The following is a 9,385-nucleotide window of genomic DNA, read 5'->3' as shown; positions in this document are numbered from 1 at the left end:
AATTAAAATTGTAAATATTTTCAAAAAATAAGTAAAAATCTTCCAAAAAAATCCTAAAAATATCTAAAGTGATTAGATAATTATCAGTAAAATTTTTCATATTTTCTTTAAGAACATTCAGATAAAAATCAACCAAAATCCAGCGAATTTCGCTGGATTTCTTTTTTCCCACCAATGTTCAAAAATTTCCCAAAAAATGTTGAAAATGTCTACATTTTCACTGTGAAAATATGTATATTTTCCACATTTTCAAACTTTAAAACGGGTCAGTTTGACCTGCAGACAACAAGAGGGTTAATAATCTTTTCACGGCTGCAGGAGATCTGCTGTTTTTTCATTCATTTCCTGTAAAGGAGAATATTAGTAATGTTGAGTTCATCATCATTAATTCCTGGCCTCCATCTGTATTTAAATGTTTGTGTGAGTCTAACACTGGGCTCTGTGTGCTCAGTAATCCAGCGGTGGAATTAGAAGGTTTAATCCAGCAGAACTCTAAATAGAACCAGAGCAGCGGGAGCTTGTTTCTGTGATCGTGTCGTCAGGCCTGGATGCTGCCGGTTCCACAGCTGTAATTGTGGTTAAGAAACAATGTGTGGAAAACAAATAAAGAGCTGTGTGGCTGCTGCTCTGTAACCTGCCGGCTGATTGGATAATCATTCTGTCACAACACCGAGCTGCGTTTGATTGATGCTCTTTAATTAAAGCTGCGGACGACAGCCAATCAGCTGCAGGCTGCAGGGAGGCAGGGGGCGGGGCCTGCTTGCTCCAACGTGCTGTTGGTGGGAGGAGTGATGTCACTGCACAGGTGTACACAGATGTGGGAATGTTGCCGCGGCGACAGATTAACGCGGCGTCGTTATGGGCTGTGTGGTGTCACAGACGGTGAGACGATGTAAGCCGACAACACGCTCACCTGAAGGCTGGACTAAACTCTTACTGGGAGCAACTGGGACAAACTGGGAGGAGAGACTGAACCAGTAACAACAGACCAGACACAGAGTATGGTAGTTCACACTGTGACACACAAAACTACTAGAAAAAGACACAAAAGTACCAGAAAAAGACACAAAAGCTTTAGAAAAAGACAAATGTACTAGAAAACTACTAGAAAGACACAAAAAACACTAGAAGGATGCACAAAACAACCACAAAGAGATGCAAAAAGCTACAAGAGAAAGATACAAAACTGCTAGAAAAAGATACAAAACTACTAGAAAAAGACACAAAACTACTAGAAAAAGATACAAAACAACTAGAAAAAGACACAAAATTAGCACAAGGAGACACAAAACAACCACAAAGGGACACAAAACAACCACAAAAAACATAAAACCACTAGAAAGAGACACAAAACAACTACAAAGAGACACAAAACCACCACAAAGAGACACAAAACTACTAGAAAGAGACACAAAACAAATTTTGTCTGTACAAAGAGACATTCATCTTTGTTAAACCAATATAAGGTCTTTTAATAAACTGATTTCTTCAATTTTAGAGATCTTTTAGAACCTGCAGCTCCCTCCTGATGTCCTCGCTGCTTTCAGCTAAAAACATACGTGTATTTTTTGTTGTTTTCTGTTGTGGGTTGAATTTGAGGAAGTGAAGTGAGGATTCAACAAAAAACCACACAAACAAACAGAACATGTCTCAGTAAAGGTCATTGAGTCTGTCAGTTCCTTCATTAAAGGTCAGAGGTCGAACCAACGACACACACACACACACACACACACACACACACACACACACACACACACACACACACACACACACACACACACACACACACACACACACACACACACACACACACACACACACACACACACACACACACACACACACACACACACACACACACACACACACACACACACACACACACACACACACACACACACACAGCTCTGACCAGACAGAACCCACCCACACACTGATGACGGACAGCTCGTCGTCACGGCAACATGGTGGAGACTAAATCAAAAGGTCGGACGGATCGGAATAATGAGGAGCAGGAACCATAAACAGCAGGTCAGTTATTTACCAAGAAGTAAAAAGCCAAAGAATACGACTCCCATAATGCACTGCAGCCTCGGACACCCAGCAGGCCTGAATCTTCTACTGGCAGATTTCAAGAAGTTAAGCTACACAAGTTTACTGCAGCTGACAGAATCCCAGCTGTGCATAAAAATAATTCACAGAGCTATGAATCAATTAACGGATAAAAATAATTACAAAAAGAGACACTAAACAATCACAAAGAGACACAAAACAAACAACAACTGAGACACAAAACCACCACAAAAAGACACAAAACAAACAACAGAGACACTAAACAATCACAGACACAAAACAAATAACAACAGAGACACAAAACCACCACAAAGAGACACAAAATGACCACAAAGAGACACAACATGACCACAAAGAGACACAACATGACCACAAAGAGACACAAAACGACCACAAAGAGACACAAAATGACCACAAAGAGACACAAAACTACCACAGAGAGAGAGTGATGCATAAATTCGGCTTCGTTAAAATGAAACATCTGGAGGTTTTATGTGAAAGTTTCAGAAACACAGAGTTATTTACAGCTGATCCAAAACGCTGCAGCCAGAGTACTGACGATAGTTAGCAAGAGAGATCATATTTCTCCTATATTGGTTTCTCTTCATTGGCTCCCTGTTAAATCTAGAATAGAATTCAAAATCCTTCTTCTGACATATAAAGCTCTTAACAACCAATCTCCATCATATCTTAAAGACCTGATAGTACCATATTATCCTAGCAGAACTCTTCGCTCTCAGACTGCAGGCTTACTTGGAGAAGTGACCTGTAACTTCTCTCTAAAAGTAGAATGGGAGGCAGAGCCTTCAGTTATCAGCTCCTCTCCTGTGGAACCAGCTCCCAGTTTGGGTTCTGGAGGCGGACACCCTCTCTATTTTTAAGACCAGGCTTAAAACCTTCCTTTTTGACAAATCTTATAGTTAGGACTGACTGGAGTCTTCCTCTTGGACGTCCCTTAGTTCTGCCCCTAGTTCTGCTGCTACAGGCCTAGGCTGCTGGAGGACCTCTCTGGATGCACTGAGCCCTTCTCTATCTACCATTATATTTAATATACAGTATATATACCATTATTGCATTACACTCACTCTGTTTCTTTCTGTGTCCTTTCTCTGAGTGTCCCTGATCCCAGAGCTGGATGCTTCAGATCTGTGGTTGTTCTCCCACCTCCAGCTGCCCATTTCCACCGATCTACTCTGCATCACCCTCACTATACTTGATTTGCTCATCTAGTTACTGTTTGAATGTCACTACCAGCTCTATATGTAGGATATTTAATGCCATAGCAGTAAACTATAATCAGTTTCCATGTTAGCTTCTAGCTTGAGTTTGTCTTGCCACTGTCTCCTTAGGGCTGCTCTGGGGGTTCATCTGGGTTCTGGAAAGCGTTTTGACATAATCTGACCTGTAATTGGCGCTATTTAAATAAAATGGAACTGAATTTAACGTCAGAGGAACCAATTTGTGTCTGAGTTCGACTGATGATGAATGAAGCATCCAAACATGGCGTCTGTGTTTGGTGACGTCTTAGAAGCTGCTTTGTGTTTTTAGTTTTACCGTGTTTCATGCTGACTGGAGATTTTTAAGCTCTTTATTTGTTAGCAGCAGCTAATTCCAGCTCTTATATAAGCGGCGGCAGCAGCACATGTTCCCTAAGAGGATTCAGAGCAGCCGGCTGCTGTCCATCATCATGTGTCTGCTCAGAAAGAGGAAGTTACTCTGACCACTTCCTGCTTCTTCACAGTTTGACTTTTTCTGCTGATTCACTGCACAACAGTAGAAAATAAACAGTTAAACCTGGAGCCAGAGACAACACATTGAAAAACTGAAAATAATTCACAAGAAACAACCACAAAGAGACACAAAAAGACCACAAAACAAACAAACAAACAAACGGTGGAACACTAGGGTGTTAAACAACTAGGAATTACTGCTAGTATATATTTAAATATATATATTCACTGGATTTCAACACATTAAAACTGTAATTTAACAGTCATGGGTTGTAAAAGAATGAATTATTAAAGTAAAAATGTATTTTTATGTAAACATTATATACAGCATTTAAATTAATACTTTATTCTATGATTTTACAAAGTAATATTTGTTATTTACTGAAACAGTGAAAGTAACAAAAGAAAAGAAAACCACAGACACAAAATACTCAGAACGAGACTGAAAACAAGAACAAAAAAACACAAAAAGACACAAAATGACCACAAAGAGACCAAAGAGACGACGGTTTCACTTCAGCAGAATCTGAGTCTGTAAATTAATTCAAACAAAATGATGTTAAAGCTGCAGCTTAACAACGATTTACACTGAACAGAACATTACTAACAACACTAAACTACAGAGACACAAAACAACCACAAAGAGACACAACCACAAAGAGACACAAAACAACCACAAAGAGACACAACCACAAAGAGACACAACCACAAAGAGACACAACCACAGAGACACACAAAACAACCACAAAGAGACACAACCACAAAGAGACACAAAACAACCACAAAGAGACACAAAACAACACAACAACAAACAGATTTCAGGTATTGAAGCTGCAGCTTGATTCTTGGAACTTTAATGCAGGAGACAAACTTGTGGTGTCTGAGGAGCAGAACGTTTGGATCCATGACGTCTGTTTGTGGGTTTTTACAGCTCAGAGTTGAGATGAACCAGCAGGAAGGTTTAAAACGCAGCAGAAGGAGAGGAAGATCTGAGGCTGCTGATGGATTCTGCAGCTTCTCCTCCCTCCTCTGGATTTACGGCTCTGATAAGACGACTGATGAAGCTTCCCTTCGTCCTCCTCTGTTATCTGGACCCCGAACGCCTCCAGAAGAAACACAGATAAATCCTGAACCAGCAGAACCAGAACTCTGACGACAGACGGAGGATTGGGGTGATATTTATTCATGTTTTTATCATTTACTTTAACTCGGTGAACCAGCAGCAGAGTTTCCTTCATGCTGGACACCTCAGAGAACCTTCTAGACACAGAAGAACCTGATGAATAACGAGTTATTTCAGCCTCATTGATCCTGTTGGAACCATCAGAATAAAGCTTTAATGATCAGAGATGAATGAACTAAACGTTCATGAAAAATAAACCACATCCAGTCAGTTTAGTCGGTTTCTTCTCTGTTCTTGGACAACAGCAGCCTGTTGATCTGGAAGAAGCTCAGAAATCATCTTACTGCTGGGAGGAAATCCTAAGAGAAGCTTCTGATCTGATGATGGAACATTACTGACAGAACGAAGTAAGTTTCTGTCTTATATTAATATTTTTATACAAACTCAGATTTTCTGTTTACGTCTGAGTCCTATGGAGGTTAATCTGCACTAAATATAACAAATTCTTCTTCTGTAATAAGTGAATTTATGAGGGCAGAAGGTCCTCGTGGACATCTGATAAATATTCAGCATCATCATCTATTACAGCAAAGCCTGAACGCCTTTAAAAGATGCATGATCATCCACCTGGAGGATAACTAGCTAACTAGCTAAACAGCTGACCTCGTGTTAAAATAACACATTTTATGCTATATTAGTTAGCTGTAGCACTAGCTAACTAGTGGATTTTATGTTAAACTCTTTACTTTATGCTATATTTACTAGCTTGCTATAGCGCTAGCTAGCTGACTTTGTGTAAACTAATAATGCTATATTAGCATGCTAGTACTAGCTAGCTAATTACCTTACTTTATGTTAAACTAATAATCTATATATATTAGCCTGCTGTAGTGCTAGCTAGCTAATGAGCAGACATTACATTAAACTAATAACATTGTTATATTAGCCTGTTATAGTGTTAGCTAGCTAACTAGCTGACTTTATGTTATACTAATAATACTATACTATACTAGCTTGCTATAGCACCAGCTAACTAACTAGCTGACTTATTGTTAACCTAATAATACTATGGTTTATTAGCTTGCTGTAGCACTAACTAACTAGCTGACTTATTGTGAAACTAAAAATGCCATGGGATATAGAGATATAAAATAAACATTAACATACGGAATGTATACTAAAGCTAAAAACTGTGTAGGCAGAAAAATAAAAAACAAATAAGAACTATAATAACCAGAGAAGTTCATTTATATACACGTATGTGTCCAGTTAACAAGCATTGTCAAATAAAGTGCAGATGGAAGAAGAAAAGTTTATCTCTGTGAGATATTAGTATGCTGTAGCACCAGCTAGCTAATTAGCTGACTTTCTGTTAAACTCACAATGCTATGCTATATTAGCTTATTACTAGCTTGTTGTGATTTAACTACACTTGTTAACTTAAGTTCTCTGCTTGTGTTGACAAAATAAATGTTAAAGTTCAGTGGTCGTGTTAGAAAATATTATTATTATTATTAGTAGTAGTAGTAGTAGTATTATCATCATCATCCTCATCATCATTGTTATTATTATTATTATTATTATTATTATTATTATTATTATTATTATTATTATTATTATTATTATTATTAATTAATATATATTTGGATTCTCTGTGACAAATTCAATATTTTGACACCAAACCAGCAAATGAGACTAAAGATGGCGGCCATCTTGAAATCAGTGGTTCTTTGATGAAACGTCTCCTGATGAAGAAACTCAGTTCTAATGTCTGACAGCATGAACTACGTACATGTCCTGCTTCACTATATCGTCAAGTTGTCCTCAGTCTCATTGTCTTATTGTCTCGTCTTATTGTCTCCTTATCTTGTCTCCTTGTTTCATTGTCTTATAGTCTCCTTGTCTTGTTGTCTTCTTGTGGTTCTCCTCGGCAGTCTCTGGTTCTGAAGCTTTCCATGAATCTTTATTTCGGTTTCACTTTAGTTTTTCTTCTTCATCCTCCAGCTTTAATGAGTTTCAGTCTCAGTCGTTTTTCATCTCAGTTCTGCTTCTGTTTGGTTTCATGGGTCCTATTTTTAAACCAGACGAGAAGCAGAACATCCAGATGTTCCAGAACGTCCAGATGTTCCAGAGGTTCAGGTTCTCTGAAAGTCCAGTTTGTTGGTTCCACAGATGAAGTTAGATCAGGCTGCAGAACATCAGTGTGATGGAGCTCAGTGTAAATTTATTGTTGTTTTAATGAGTAGATGTGTTTCCATCTGGTCCTTTATGAGCTGCTGGCTGACAGTAATAACCCTGTTATGTTGTTGTCATGTGGTGATGTCGCCGTGACCGCAGGTCCATTTAGAAAGGAGGAACTCTCTGACCACAGCAATGTAACGCTGAAAAAGGAACCCTGCTGGGATGTTAGCTCCTCATTTCACTCCTAGAACATCTCTGCAGGACGACTCAGACGGTAGCATTACAGCAGGAACCTCCTCCACCTTCAGCAGGAACCACCTTCACCTTCAGCAGAACCTCCTCAACCTTCAGCAGGAACCACCTCCACCTTCAGCAGGAACCTCCTCCACCTTCAGCAGGAACCACCTCCACCTTCACCAGGAACCACCTCCACCTTCATCAGGAACCTCCGCCACCTTCAGCAGTCCAGGTGAGTCCAGGTGAGTCCAGGTGGATTCAGGTGAGTCCAGGTGGATTCAGGTGAGTCCAGGTGAGTCCAGGTGGGTTCAAGTGAGTCCAGGTGAGTCCAGATGAGTTCAGGTGAGTCCAGGTGGGTTCAGGTGAGTCCAGATGAGTCCAAGTGAGTCCAGGTGGATTCAGGTGAGTCCAGGTGAGTCCAGGTGGATTCAGGTGAGTCCAGGTGAGTCCAGGTGAGTCCAGGTGGATTCAGGTCAGTCTAGGTGGATTCAGGTGAGTCCAGGTGAGTCCAGATGGGTTCAGGTGAGTCCAGGTGGATTCAGGTGAGTCCAGGTGAGTCCAGGTGAGTCCAGGTGGGGTCAGGTGAGTCCAGGTGAGTCCAGGTGGGTTCAGGTGAGTCCAGGTGAGTCCAGATGAGTCCAGGTGGGTTCAGGTGAGTCCAGGTGGATTCAGGTGAGTCCAGGTGAGTCCAGGTGGGTTCAGGTGAGTCCAGGTGGATTCAGGTGAGTCCAGGTGAGTCCAGGTGGGGTCAGGTGAGTTCAGGTGAGTCCAGATGAGTTCAGGTGAGTCCAGGTGGGTTCAGGTGAGTCCAGGTGAGTCCAGATGAGTCCAGGTGAGTCCAGGTGGATTCAGGTGAGTTCAGGTGAGTCCAGGTGGGTTCAGGTGAGTTCAGGTGAGTCCAGATGAGTCCAGGTGGGTTCAGGTGAGTCCAGTTGAGTCCAGGTGAGTCCAGATGGGTTCAAGTGAGTCCAGGTGGGTTCAGGTGAGTCCAGGTGAGTTCAGGTGAGCCCAGGTGGGTTCAGGTGAGTCCAGGTGAATTCAGGTGGGTTCAGGTGAGTCCAGGTGGGTTCAGGTGAACCTCCTCCACCTTCACCAGGAACCTCCTCCACCTTCAGCAGATGTTTAATGTCCTCTAAGAGCTCCGAGAAACTCAGCGTTCCTCTGATAATAATGATGATAATAATGATGATGATAATAATAATAAAAAAATAATGACACTAATAATAATAATAATAATAATAATAATAATAATAATAATAATAATAATAATAATAATAATAATAATAATAATAATAATAATAATAATAATAACTAAAGTAAAATAAAAACAAAAAATAATGATAACCACAACAATAATAATAGCAATAATAATAATAATAATTGATCCTGGTAACATCAGAGTGCAGTTTTGTTCATCATAATTTCAGTGACAGATTTTATTTTAAACCAAATGTTTTTTCTAAACCAAAACATTCCATTTGGGTTCCTAAATCTATTCATATCTAAAATGAAACCATAAACAAACCAAGAAGGAACCTCGACTCTATCTTTAATAGTTCATCTACATAAATCAACAGAGTTTTAATATTTCTGTCTGGTTCATCTTCATGATGCTGCAGGTTCTGGTCCTAATAATGAGGTCAGTTTAGGATGTCAGCGATGACGTTTCATTGGTTATGGGATGTTTAGTCATTAATAATTCAGGTAAAGGAGGATTCCTGTTGGTTTTTAGACACTAACATGTAAAATATTCAGATAGACTCAGAATAAATAACCCAGGCTCTATATCTAAACTGTTATTTCTGATCAAGATCTCTGATAGGGTGGTTGGTTTCACAGCAACAGGTGAGTCCAGGTGAGTCCAGGTGAGTCCAGATGAGTCCAGGTGAGTCCAGGTGGGTTCAGGTGAGTCCAGGTGAGTCCAGGTGGATTCAGGTGAGTCTAGGTGAGTCCAGGTGAGTTCAGGTGAGTCCAGGTGGGTTCAGGTGAGTCCATGTGGGTTCAGGTGAGTCCAGGTGAGTCCAGGTGGGTTCAGGTGAAT

Source organism: Amphiprion ocellaris, chromosome 1, assembly GCF_022539595.1.
Source record: "Amphiprion ocellaris isolate individual 3 ecotype Okinawa chromosome 1, ASM2253959v1, whole genome shotgun sequence".
Classification (NCBI taxonomy): domain Eukaryota; kingdom Metazoa; phylum Chordata; class Actinopteri; family Pomacentridae; genus Amphiprion; species Amphiprion ocellaris.
This window is presented reverse-complemented; position numbering follows the sequence as displayed.